Here is a 13,631-nt window from a genome sequence, read left to right on the forward strand (position 1 = left end):
TTTCATCACTGTTTGATAGTTAGCATCTCAAAAATAAATCACACTTGATTGTAGTCAATTATTTTTTAATGTATTGTTGGATTCGGTTTGCTAATATTTAATTGGGAATTTTTGAGTCCATGTTCAGGGATATTGGCCTATAGTTCCTTTTTTAGTAGAGGCTCTATCTGGTTTTGGTACAGGGTAATGTTGGCCTCATAGAATGAGTTGGAAGTTTTCCCTCCTTTTATATTATTTGGAATAGCTTGAGAAGAGTAAGTATTAACCCCTCTAAATGTTTGGTAGAATTCACCTGTGAAGCCATCTAGTCCTGGACTTTTGTTTGTTGGGAGTTTTTTTATTACTAATTCAGTTTATTTGCTGGTTATTTGTTCAACTTTTTTGTTTCTTTTTGTTTCACTTTTGGTAGTTTATATGTTTGTAGTATTTTATCCATTTCTTCTAGGGTGTTCAAGTTGTTGGCATATAGTTTTTCATAATATTCTCTTATAATTGTATTTCTGTGGTGTTGGTTATTTCTCCTCTCTCACTTGTGATTTTATTTATTTGAGTCCTCTATTTTTTTTATAAGCCTGGCTAGAGGTGTATCAATTTTATTAATTTTTTTTCAAAGAATCAGCTTCTAGTTTCATTGATCTGTTCTGTTGTTTGTTGTTGTTGTTGTTGTTGTTTTAGTTTCTGTATAACTTATTTCTGATCTAATCTTTATTATAATTTCCTTCCTTCTGTTGGTTTTAGGTTTTGTTTGTTGTTCTTTTTCTAACTACTTCAGATATAAGGTTAGATTGTTTCTTGGTTTTTTTCCTGCTTCTTAAGGTATTACTGAAAACTTCCCTCTTAGTACCACTTTTCCTGCATCCCAGCGGTTTTGGACCGTTTTGTTTTCATTTTCATTTGTTTCCACGTACTTTTTATTTTCTTCTTTTGTTTTCTGGTTGACCCATTCATTATTTAGTAGCATGTTATTTAAACTCCATGTATTTGTGGTCTTTCCAGTTTTTTTTTCTTCTAGTTGACTTGTAATTTCATAGTGCTGCGGTCAGAAAATATGCATAGAATGATTATGATCTTCTTGAATTTGTTGAGGCTTATTTTATGGACTAATATGTGATCTACTCTGGAGAATGTTCTGTGTGCACTTGAAAAGAATGTATATTCTGGTGTTTTAAGATGGAACATTCTGAACAAATCTGTTAAGTCTGTCTGTTACAGTGTGTCATTCAAAGGTTTTTTTCCCCCGTTGATTTTGTTTCTGTCCATTGATGTAAGTGGGGTATAGAAGTACCCTATTATTATTGTATTATTATTAATTAGATCTTGTATGTTTGTTATTAACTGTTTTATGTATTTTGGCGCTTTCATGTTGAGAGCATATATATATTTACAATTGATATATCTTCTCATTGGATTGTTCCCTTTATGATTATATTGTATGATTCTTTGTCTCCTGTTACAGTCTTTACTTCTTTCTTTATTTTTTTTATTATTTTCTCACAGTTTTTATTTTAAAATCTACGTTTTCTGATAGAAGTATTGCTACTCCGGCTTACCTTTGATGTTCATTTGCATGATAGATGTTTCTCCATCCTCTCACTTTCAATCTGCAGGTGTCTTTGGGTCTAAAGTGAGTCTCTTAAGCCAGCATGTAGAAGGGTCTTGTTTTTCTATCAATCTATGTCTTTTTATTGGAACATTTGTTCCATTTACATTCAAAGTAATTATTGATATATATGTATTTATTGTAATTTTATTATTTGTGGGTTGTTTCTGAGGATTTTTTTCTGACCCTTTCTTCTCTTTCTCTCTTTTTTGGTTTGCTTATTTTCTTTAGTGATATATGTGTCTTTATTCTTTGCATATTTATTACTGGTTTTTGATATATGGTTATCATTAGGTTTGTATATACTCTCTTCTGCATATAGCAGTCTACATTAAGTTGATGGTCATTTAAGTTTGAATCCATTTATTACTCCTCTCCTTCCCATGTTTTGGGCATATACTGTTATATTTTATATCCTTGTATTCAAATAGCCTAACATAAATTTAATTAGAGCCACTGAAGCTGGAGGTGAGGGACTGAAAAAACATTGAAGAAAAATGATAGCCAGAGTGTTCCAAATTTGAAGAAAATTATACATGGGAAAATTCAAGCAGTTTAAGAGACCACAAAAAATTTAGAATAAAGAAAATCATTTAAAGAGACATCATAATTAAATAAATGAAAATCACATAAAGGGAAAATATTAAAGGCAGTCAAAGAAAAATGACACATTGATTGCAGATAAATAGACAAACAGATAAATGTGTGATAGAATAAATCCTTTCCTGATAATAGAATTCTAATTACTTTAGAATGGATTATGACTTAGAAAGTTACTATTTTAAAATTAATGTAGTAAATTACATTCTGGTAAGTACTATTGATGAGGAATAAAACCATGGAGTGGAGGGAGTATTGTGGAATGGTATATTACATAATCTCAAATAGCCCCCTTATAAATGTAGTAATGACAAAATGAAAAATGGTAGCTAAGTGGTGAAGGAATAAGAAAATACCATAGCAGGTCTTACAGTGTGGTGGGCAGACTTTTAGATGGCTCCCAATTATACTCTCTTCCTGGTAGCCATGACTATTATAAACTCATTTCATTGAATATGGGCAGGACCTGCTACTTAAATCAATAATACAGCAAAGATAATGAGATGCCATTTACAAGACAACACTACATAAGTTTGTAACCCATGTTGCAAGTAGACTCTCTCCCTTGATGCTTTTGATGAAGCAAGCTGCTATATTCTGAGCTGTCCTGTTGAGAGGCTCATGGAATTCAGGGAAGCTTCAGACCAATAGCCAGCAAGAAACTAAGGGCTTCAGTCCTATGGCATGCAAGGGTTTGAATTCTGCCTATAACCATGTGTGATTTAAAGTAGATCCTTTTGCAGTTGAGCCTTGAAAGACCACAGCTCAACTGACACTGATTATAGCAACATATGATTCTGAAGCCAGTTGAGCCACACCACTTTTCTGACCTAGTGAAACTGCCATACAATAAAGTTGTGTATTCTTTAAGCTGCTAATTTTGTGGCCCCACAGCTAGGCAACAGTAGATAATTAAGACACCAAGCTGTCAAAATTAACATTATTAAAATGAGATAAATAGGAATTATAATCCTACTGGAATATATGCTACTGGATGTGGTACTCTGAAAAAGGTACATTGCTTATGTAGTGTCCTAGTCTATAATGCATACTTGAAGCTATTCCTGTGGAGACATCAGCAAATCCTAAGTTGAGGAATATTCTATAAAATTACTGGTTATATTCTTTAATGGCATGAAAGAAAGAAAATACAAGAAACTGGTCTAGGTTGAAGGAAACTAAATAGACATGACAGCTAAATACAATTTCTGACTGAAGACCAAATCTTATACTAGAAAATAAAAAACAATAAAGCATATCACTGTGACAAGTGATGAAACTGGAATATTCAATGTAAAGTATATAAAAGTTATATTGATGTTACATTTCTTGAATTTGATTTTTGTATTATGGATTATAGATATGTGATTAAATAATTTTGGTCTTAGGAAATGCATGCTGAAGTATAATGGGTTTATAAAACTATTATATGATTTCATATAGAGAAGATAAAGCAAATGTGGGAAAGTGTTAAAAATTAATAACCCTGCAAAAATTGTTATTTTGTATAATTTTTGTAATGTTCTCTCAGTTTAAAATTATCTTACAATAAAATGGTAGAAATAATGATAAACAGACATTCAATTGTTCCCGAATACATTGTATTACACTGAGAAACCTAACAGAACTTAGGATTTCTCAGGATACAACCAAGAGACTGTCACACATTGAGCCCTATACATCGTTAGTTAAAAATGCACAAACTATTAATGCCTTTTAGCTTCTACTAGCTTGCAGAAATCTTGACATGTAGAGGTACAAAAAATGCAATTTTTCTCCATTTCTAGTTTAGAAAGTATTCTTATACATTTTATCAAAAGCCAATTAAAATTCCATGCCACTGGTAAAAAGAACATGAACACGAAATTTAGCAAAGGTAGATAAATCACTAGGACACTGGGAATTGACTGTGGGGGAAAAACTTGAATATTGCAGCAAAACTAGGCCATCTATTCACTTCAGCAGGAATCGATAGCTTATAATTTATCTGCAGGGCTGACTGAGAAAAGAAAGGGAAAGCCACAGTATCATTATCACCATCATACAATTACTTACATGTTAATTGGTAATCAACTGTGATGATATACATAGCACTGAAAAATAGGGAAAGAGAAGGATCTGAATAGGATATGGAAAGAGCAAAATTTTAGTTTCAGGGAAAACATAAGCCATTTTTCTCTCTACAACTTTCTCTCTGATCCCCTGGCTGAAAAAAAAAAAAATGTAATTGGATTTTACTAAATTACCACTGCCTCCTTGGTAATTACAGTGACATATTGAAATTTAAAGTTTCAGAGCATATATATATATACTCTACATTATTTTCCTCTGCAATTTTCAAAATGTTATTTTATGACATAACTTCAAAACCAAAAGAGTGTTTAAAAATTGTTGGCAGGCTGGATGGCTCAAGAGATTTGTAATAGGTTATACACTGCCTTTGATTTCTAGGTCATTGCTTTAAATCCATTCTGCTTAATGACTATTGGCTGTTTAAAGTGAAATGAACTGGTGAGTTTAGCAGAGTCCCATAGTCATTTGTATTATCTACTACCTTTTACAAAAAGTTTGTATATAGAGTCTCTAGTCACCCCTGTGCCTCAACAGCAAGTTGAGAGATTCAAGTTAGAAATATGGATCAAAATTGAGATGCAATCACTTTTTTGACCATATAATTGTCAACAACTAGCTTGCCTTCTTTTAGCCTTAATTTCTCCATTTTTTACATTTGTGTCTAAATGCGGGTGTATTTCACAAATAAATCATCTACTTCACTGAATTGTTTTATCAAATAAATACTTTATGTGACCATAGCAACACTTTAAAAATTTTTTTAATGTTTTTATTTCCTTTTGAGACAGAGAGAGACAGAGCATGAGCAGGGGAAGGGCAGAGAGAGAGGGAGACACAGAACCCGAAGCAGGCTCCAGGTTCTGGGCTGTCAGCACAGAGCCCAACGCAGGGCTTGAACTCACAGACTGTGAGATCATGACCTGAGCTGAAGTTGGATGCTTAACTGACTGAGCCATCCAGGCGCCCCATAGCAACACTTTTTGAGGGTCTTGTAAGGGATAAATATTGCAATTCACATTACTTCATTTAATTTTATGTGATGCCTATAACTCACTGTGAAGTAGTTGCTATTTTTCTAATAAATGGAAAAACCACCTTACAAACATTATGCAGCTTCCCTAAAACACATAGATTGTTTCTGAAAGTAAGTAATCATTCATTTAATGATTAAGTCAACAGATATTACTGGTTCAACTTAATTCTATCAAATATTGTCCAAGGCACTGGAGAGACAGTGGTGAACAAAAGGAACAAATACCAAGACCTAGAATAATCCAGAATAGATTAGAATAATCCAGAAAAGACTCTAGGGAAGGTGACATTTAACCAGAGACCTGAATAATGACAAGGAGACATGTCCTTTGTCAATGTGCTAAGATTGATGTGCAAACTTACTATAATCCAATTTAGGTCTATCCATATATATTTGAAGTCTTAATTTCTCTTTTTTGTCTTTCTACTGATTTTAAAAGACAGATAATTTAGCAAATTAGCAGAGATTACCAACCCAAAGTTGGAGGTTATTTCACAATCCTAAAAATAGAGGGAAGAAAAAGAAAGACAGTTGAGGAAAATGAAGATAGCTTTACATAGTTCATAATAAAATGTGAAGTTTAATTAGGTCTATGCCACTTGCCTGTCATGTGATTTATGATTTGGCCAAATTCCCTCTTTCTTCTCACATACACACACAAAATGCTTTTGTACAGTATATTCAGTTGCTTTGAGGATTAAATGAAATGACTTTTATAAAATATCTGGGATATAGTTAGTGCTCATGAAATAGGAGGAGTACCTGGAATTGGGAGAGGGATGAAAATTGAGAATTCTCTTATCTAGAAAATTTTTTAAAGATTGTGACTCATCTTCTTTATGATAACATGCCATTGGGAGCCAGCCATGTTAGGAATTTTATTTTATTTTACTTTTTAATGTTAATTTAATTTTGAGATGGGGGAAGGGCAGAGAGAGAGGGAGAGAGAGGATCTGAAGTGGACTCTGCACCGATAGCAGAGAGCCCCATGTGGGGATCAAACTCACAAACCATGAGATCATGACCTGAGCCAAAGTCAGATGCTTAACCGACTGAGCCACCCAGGCACCCCAGGGGTTTTAAAATATGAAAGTAATATCAAATAAATTGTAAAGAAAGAAAGATGGTTCTTTGTGACTCTAGAACATATCTGTTGTAAGCAAACCTGGAAACACATCCATCTATTCATTCTCCACTCAGAGTTCTTAGTTATCTATTCTCACATTGTGTGCTACACGTTAGAGAAATAAACTGTCCCCTTCAAAAAAAGTAAAACGAATGTGATTAAATACCATTAACAATGCACAGAAGTTGAGAATAGACCTAACCTTTCTGTGCTACCCAAGGAGGTGTCCATACGGCATTGTTCTTCATCCCCTGGTTAACTCAAAGGGAAACTTTCACAATGAAGGAGGAGGATGTCCTTAAATTACTTGTAGCAGGAACCCACTTAGGTGGCAACAACCTTGACTTCCAAATGGAACAGCACATCTACAAAAGGAAAAGTGATGGTGCCTGCATCATACATCTGAAGAGAACCTGGGAAAGGCTTCTGTTGGTAGCTCATGCCACTATTGCCAATGAAAACCTGCCTGATGTCAGTGTCATATTATCCAGGAATACTGGCCAGCAAGCTGTGCTCAAGTTTGCTGCTACTACTGGAGCCACTCTGATTGCTGGCTGCTTCATTTCTGGAACCTACACTAACCATATCCAGGCAGCTTTCTGGAAGCTGAGACTTCTGGTGGTTACTGATCCCAAGGCTGACCACCAGCCTCTCACAGAGGTGTCTTATGTTAACCTGCCTACCATCGCTCTGTGTAACACAGACTCTCGTCTGTACTCTGTGGACATCGCCATCACTTGCAACAGCAAGGGAGCTCACTTAGTGGGTCTGTCTGATGTGGATGCTAGCCTGGGAAGTTCAGCGCATGCATGGCACTATTGCCCGTGAACACCCAAGGGAGGTCATGCCTGATCTCTACTTCTACAGACATCCTGAAGAGATTGAAAAGGAAGAGCAGGCCACTGCTGGAAAGGCTGTGATCAAAGAGGAATTTCAGGATGAATGTACTGCTCCAGCTCCTGAGTTCACGGCCACTCAACCTTAAGTCCCAGACTGGTCTGAAGGCATCCAGGTGCCCTCTGTGCCTATTCAGCAGTTCCCTACTGAAGACAGGAGTGCTCAGCCTGCCACTGAGGAATGGTCTGCAACTCCCACTCCTCTAGCCACTAGCCACTGAATGGGCAGGAACAACCACTGAGTGGTCTTAAGCTGTTCTTCCACAAAGGCATACAAAATGGAAAGAAGGTTGATGGAAAATAAACTGTTTGTTAAAAAAAAATGGGGGTAACTGGGTGGCTCAGTGGGTTGAGAGTCCGACTTCAACTCAGGTCATGATCTCGCAGCTCATGAGTTCGAGCCCCGCATCGGGCTGTGTGCTGACAGGTCAGAGCCTGGAGCCTGTTTCTGATTCTGTGTCTCCCTCTCTCTCTGCCCCTAACCCACTAGCATTCTATCTCTGCCTCTCTCAAAAATAATAAACATTAAAAATTTTTAAAACATGGACCTGAATTTCATTTTAGACTCTATCAAATCTTCAAATTTTGAAACTAGAATTGTAAAGAAAACATTTTCCTCTACTTAGAACAAATTGGACAGTTTACATATAAACATTGTAGAGTCCTGAGAAATAAGCATTATTAGTCTAAAATGTTTCTATTGATGTCTCAAATTTAAGCAATAGGAATAAGATTGGAGCTGAACCCATAGCCAACTGAGCTTCAGGGTTGCTATCTTTCAGCCTCACACTATTTTTCAGCGATACATATATCTTTCAAAATATTTAAGTTTGTGTTAAGAATATTCTAAGACCTAGGGGCGCCTGGGTAGCTCAGTCAGCTGGGCATCCAACTTCAGCTCAGGTCATGATCTCACGGTTCGTGGGTTTGAGCCCCGTGTCAGGTTCTGTGCTGACAGCTCAGAGTGTGGAGCCTGTTTCAGATTCTGTGTATCTCTCTCTCTCTGCCCTCCCCCACTCGTGCTCTGTCTCTCTCTGTCTCAAGAATAAATAAATATTTTTAAAAATGTTTAAAAAGAATATGGACTATAACATTATTAAAAAAAAAGCATATTCTAAGACGTATACCTATTATTAATGAGGCAATGTTTTATTCTTTTATACAAGAAAATAACATTAAATGAGATACTTTATGGAAATATCTCCAAATAAGTGGTCAAGTCATTGCTGTTATTGATTCCTTGTGAGGAAACATAATTGCAGAGATATAGATTTTTTTAACTATACTATTTAATCTTTTGGAAGGAAACCTAATGCTCATGACAGATCAACACCCAGAATATCCATGGGCAAGTTAATTGCTCAGTTGATGACAGGATTGATTAGGCAGAAAAACAATTTCTATGAAGCATAAAATTTGGGAAATGAACTGTTTAATTTAATGAACAGAATTACTGTTTAAATCATTCATGGCTGATTCTATTATTAGTTCTACAAGTATTAAGGTGAACATCAACTCTTATCATTTATGATACCACAGACTATTAGTGTTAGATCTTTCCTGGAAAGTCTTGTTGAAGTATTTTCATACAAGTATACTATGGAGAAGACATGAAATACTAAAAATAACACTAATGAGATTAATATACAATCACTCTTCTGAAAGAGCATTCCAATCAATCTTTAGAATGGAAGAACAAGTACTGCTAAACTCATTATGCTTATGGAAAATTATGAGGCAGTGAATTTAAGCAGCTTGTTCAAGGTCACAAAATAAAATAATTTCTGACATACAAATAGGATTCCATCCTTCAAAGCCCAGCCCAGAGCCTTGTCTACTTAATCTGCACCCTCTGTAATATATAACTGTAACCATTAACTATTTTCACTATTTATAACTGCTGTTCTCTCAAAGGAGATTCTCTTTATGCTATTATGTTACATCTATAATATCCTTAAGTAGAACAGAAATATATTCTGTTTAAATTGCAGGATGTTTCCCTTTTTCTCAGCTTTGTCAGTCTTATCTCAAATAGGAAATGAACTATATGATATCACAATCTTGTATGTAGAAAAGTAAATAGTGCCACTTTTTAAATAAACCAATAGTTGATTTTTTTGTAAATACTAGTTATATATTGCTAAGGTGAAATATGATATTAAACTCTAATATTTCTTAATATGTCAGGGTTTTTTTCTGTTATTCTGGTTTCATTCTAATATCTCATCTTCTATAAATTTGAGATAAAATCAAATTTTCTCTTTTCTCAAATATTTCTCATTTTGAGACTAAAAAAAAAAAAAAAACCTCAGGATGTTCACTGTTAAAATATAACAGGCATTATTTTCCTTTCATGAAAAAATGTACCATGAAACTGCTTTTTATATCTAAGTTATAGACTGAAATGTAAAATTATAAATAATATTTCTGTGCATCTCATTATACTAAAACATCGATAAAGACCATAATTACTGTCTTAAGTTTTATGTGGAGAAATGTTAACCCCTTTACTGGCCCTTGTTTGCTATAAGACAAGGATACACTCTGACTTATCTGAGGGCAGTCTTATACTCTCTGGGTTTTTTTCTGCTTTTTAGCTAGGGCTATTTCTGGTTACAAAGTTCATTAAAGGATAGATAATACTTCTTTACTATTCAACCATGACTCTATTTTTGTTCAGTCACATTTAAGAATCTTTTCCTTTAGTAGCCCACATATGCACATTCAAATCTTACAGTTTAGGAATGTTTTTTATCAAAAATATTTTTTATCTGGGGCTGCTGGGTGGCTCAGTTAGTTAAGCGACCAACTTCGGCTCAGGTCACGATCTCACGGTTTGTGAGTTCAAGCCCCATGTTGGGCTCTGTGCTGACAACTCAGAGCCTGGAGCCTGCTTCAGATTCCGTGTCTCCCTCTCTCTCTGTCCCTCCTCTGCTCGAACTCTGTCTCTATCTCTCAAAAATAAAGAAACATTAACAAATTTTAAATGTATTTTTATCAAAAAATAAAGTTTGCAAAGGTGTGCAGCACAAGAAATATTGAAATATAAGAGCATACATAACAATGAAAAGCAACTGATCTCTCATATCATTCTGGAATGATCAATGCATAATTACTTTGGAAAACTGTCTATTAATGCCAATAAAAACTGACATATGCATTCTCTGTGTGCATTACATATGTGTAGCAAAAGACATATACAAGAATGTTAATTGAAAATTTTTCTCCAATGATTTCAAAATGTAAACTACCCAAATGTTCCTCACTGGTAAAATTAATAATTAAAATGTGGCTTATTCACATATTCATTCATTGGAATACTGTACAGTGACAAAAACAAATTGTTACAACAAATAAAACATAAACAAATCTCACAAACATAATTTTAAGTAAAAGAAACCAGACATCAAAGTGAACATTTGGTATAATTGCACTTAAATTAAGTTCAAGATTAATCTTATGATGGTAGAAATCAAATTAATCTACATGGTCTGTATTTTGACCTGAGTGGGGATTACATAGCTTTGGTCATTTTGAAACACATTACTTGAACTCTAAACTGTCTTTTACATGTCATACTTCAGTACAATTGTGGTCCCCTCTAAAATGCAGTAATTCAACTTGGCCATCTAATTTTGTTTGGGGTTTAAATTTGTTCTTGTTTTAAATTTTTTTTTCAGAGTGAGAAAAAGGAACAATGTCAAACAATATTAGATAGAATGAAATTCTCTGTTTTGTTAATTGGTTGAAGAAGATTTCAAATACAGTCTACGGACTCGAAATGCTGAATTGGTGTATCACTTTGGTCAAGGGCAAAACCTGTTAACAACAACATCTTTCAATAGAGCAATAAAAAGCTACTGATGATGGGAATTTGAAGGGTTCAGATCTGAGTGGTTTTAAGCTCTGTAGTCAACCAAATGATACTGGATTGAGTCTAACATAAACACTAATAGAAAAAAAAAAGGAAATTCACATCACTTAATAAATCTTTTATCTGGTCTGGTTTTTAGTGACAGCTTCCTGAAGGTAAAAACTTCACTAAAACCCATTGGTAATGACAGTTTGAATGCCACCAATAATGGCTGCCTAAGAATACCAGGGAAATAAAAGTATTACTCAACTGCAGAACACAAGAAAACATACCTCTGCAGCTTGTGACATATAAAGTGCATTGTTAAGGCCTAATTCTGGTTCCAGTAGTTCACCTGTTCTACTTTCATTATCTTTGCTTTCCTATCTGGGGAAGTCCTGGTCTTTGATAACACATGGCATGTTTTATTACCTTTCATTCACTATTCTTAGGTTGTGAATGAACTTCAACTTCAATTTGAGGTGTCCTCTTAACCTATAAAATTATATGTTGTGATGTCACAACATCATCCTTAAAAGTTCTGATAAACAATCTAGTAAATTAATTTTGTGGAATTCCCACTGCTTTGTTTTCTTACTTCCTTTTTCTCAGCCTTTCTGGAAAGGGCTGCTAATGCAGTGAGCCTTGTTTTTGTTGTTGTAAAAGCATATTAAAATTCTAAGTAACAGAAAACCTATATAATTAATATCTAAGGTAATATCAACTGTGTATCTGGACAGTGAAAAATTTTAAGTAACTCCATCCTACAGAATCCATTTACCTAATCCGCACTCTAATTCCCTAGTGGGGCAGAAGTGACCTCAGTGAGAACTTACTCCTCTTTATAGTCTCTCATCTTTCCTAGGACTCTTGATAAAAATCAGAATATCAGGACTTTTTTTTGCCTCAATACTTGAGGAATCATTATTTTCCATTTTCTCCCCTTCTAGCAATGGTGCTATGTCTTTGGCTGGTTTTCTTTACTTACATATATCCAGGAAAATAAAGATTACAAACAACTACTCATCTATCCTATTTCTGACCAGGGCACCATCCTCACTCACACTATCTTTTTCAAGAGAAAAAGTCATTTTTTTTTAATCCTTGTCCATAATTCTTTCTGTGTCTCTTTCTTTTCTCTTGTGTATGGGAAGACAAAGAATCCCTTTCATCCTTATTGAAATCTTCAATGCTCTCCCTGTTCCTCAGCCCTCCATTTCTTTCCTTAGTACTTTACTGTAGAAAAGATGCCATATGGGGCGCCTGGGTGGCGCAGTCGGTTAAGCGTCCGACTTCAGCCAGGTCACGATCTCGCGATCCGTGAGTTCGAGCCCCGCATCAGGCTCTGGGCTGATGGCTCAGAGCCTGGAGCCTGTTTCCGATTCTGTGTCTCCCTCTCTCTCTGCCCCTATCCCGTTCATGCTCTGTCTCTCTCTGTCCCAAAAATAAATAAACATTGAAAAAAAAAATTTAAAAAAAAAAAAAAAGAAAGAAAAGATGCCATGTTATTTATTCGAGAAGTACCATTAGCCATATGTCACAACTCAAGTTTTACTTATGCTCAACATGTGTCATGATCTGATGATTAAAAGCCACCAGTGGTAAATAAATTTTGACAAAAATATATTTCACCACCAAATGAATACGGTAGAATTATACTCAGAATGCATAGAGTAAGACATCTTTTTTTAATATTTAACCCTAGTATCAATTAAAATTATTTGTTATTAGGACAAATATTAATGAAGGAGGAAGATAGAATAACAAATAACGTTCTTTTCTATTAAAAATGGAAAATGGGTGAACAGCATTTTCTCTTCTAAAAATGATATAGCTTATGGAATTGTTACCTTTATTGAGCTAAAAATGTATCATTCCTGTTTTATATCCTATAATAAATTGCTTTATAGAACTTACATATTTATACATTTTCTTGATGTTAATTATATAAATTATAGGGGCGCCTGGGTGGCGCAGTCGGTTAAGCGTCCGACTTCAGCCAGGTCCCGATCTCGCGGTCCGTGAGTTCGAGCCCCGCGTCGGGCTCTGGGCTGATGGCTCGGAGCCTGGAGCCTGTTTCCGATTCTGTGTCTCCCTCTCTCTCTGCCCCTCCCCCGTTCATGCTCTGTCTCTCTCTGTCCCAAAAATAAATAAACGTTGAAAAAAAAATTTAATTATATAAATTATACATGTAAATTATACATGTAAATGCCATTCAGTGCCTTAAAAACTACTATCATGCCAATACCTTAATAGTTTGGACCCTAACGTGTCACTAGCAGCCCATAATTAAAGACACAATGGGTTTTCAAATGGTAATAATGCAACAGCAATGCTCCTTTTTTGACAAAAAATGTCAGCTTCCTAGGTTTCAGGTATCATCATTTCAGCAAGAGGCCTTCAAGCATCACTCAGACTCAGATACTTGTCTGTGTCTGTTCAAGACTCTA

General features: G+C 34.9%; 1 pseudogene; it reads left to right on the forward strand.

Annotated features, from left to right (window-relative positions):
• Positions 1 to 6,636: 6,636 nt before the first annotated feature.
• On the forward strand, positions 6,637 to 7,580 carry LOC123593004 (annotated as a pseudogene).
• The last annotated feature ends 6,051 nt before the right edge of the window (positions 7,581 to 13,631 follow it).

This window comes from Leopardus geoffroyi, chromosome D4 (genome assembly GCF_018350155.1).
Source record: "Leopardus geoffroyi isolate Oge1 chromosome D4, O.geoffroyi_Oge1_pat1.0, whole genome shotgun sequence".
In the NCBI taxonomy this organism is placed as follows: domain Eukaryota; kingdom Metazoa; phylum Chordata; class Mammalia; order Carnivora; family Felidae; genus Leopardus; species Leopardus geoffroyi.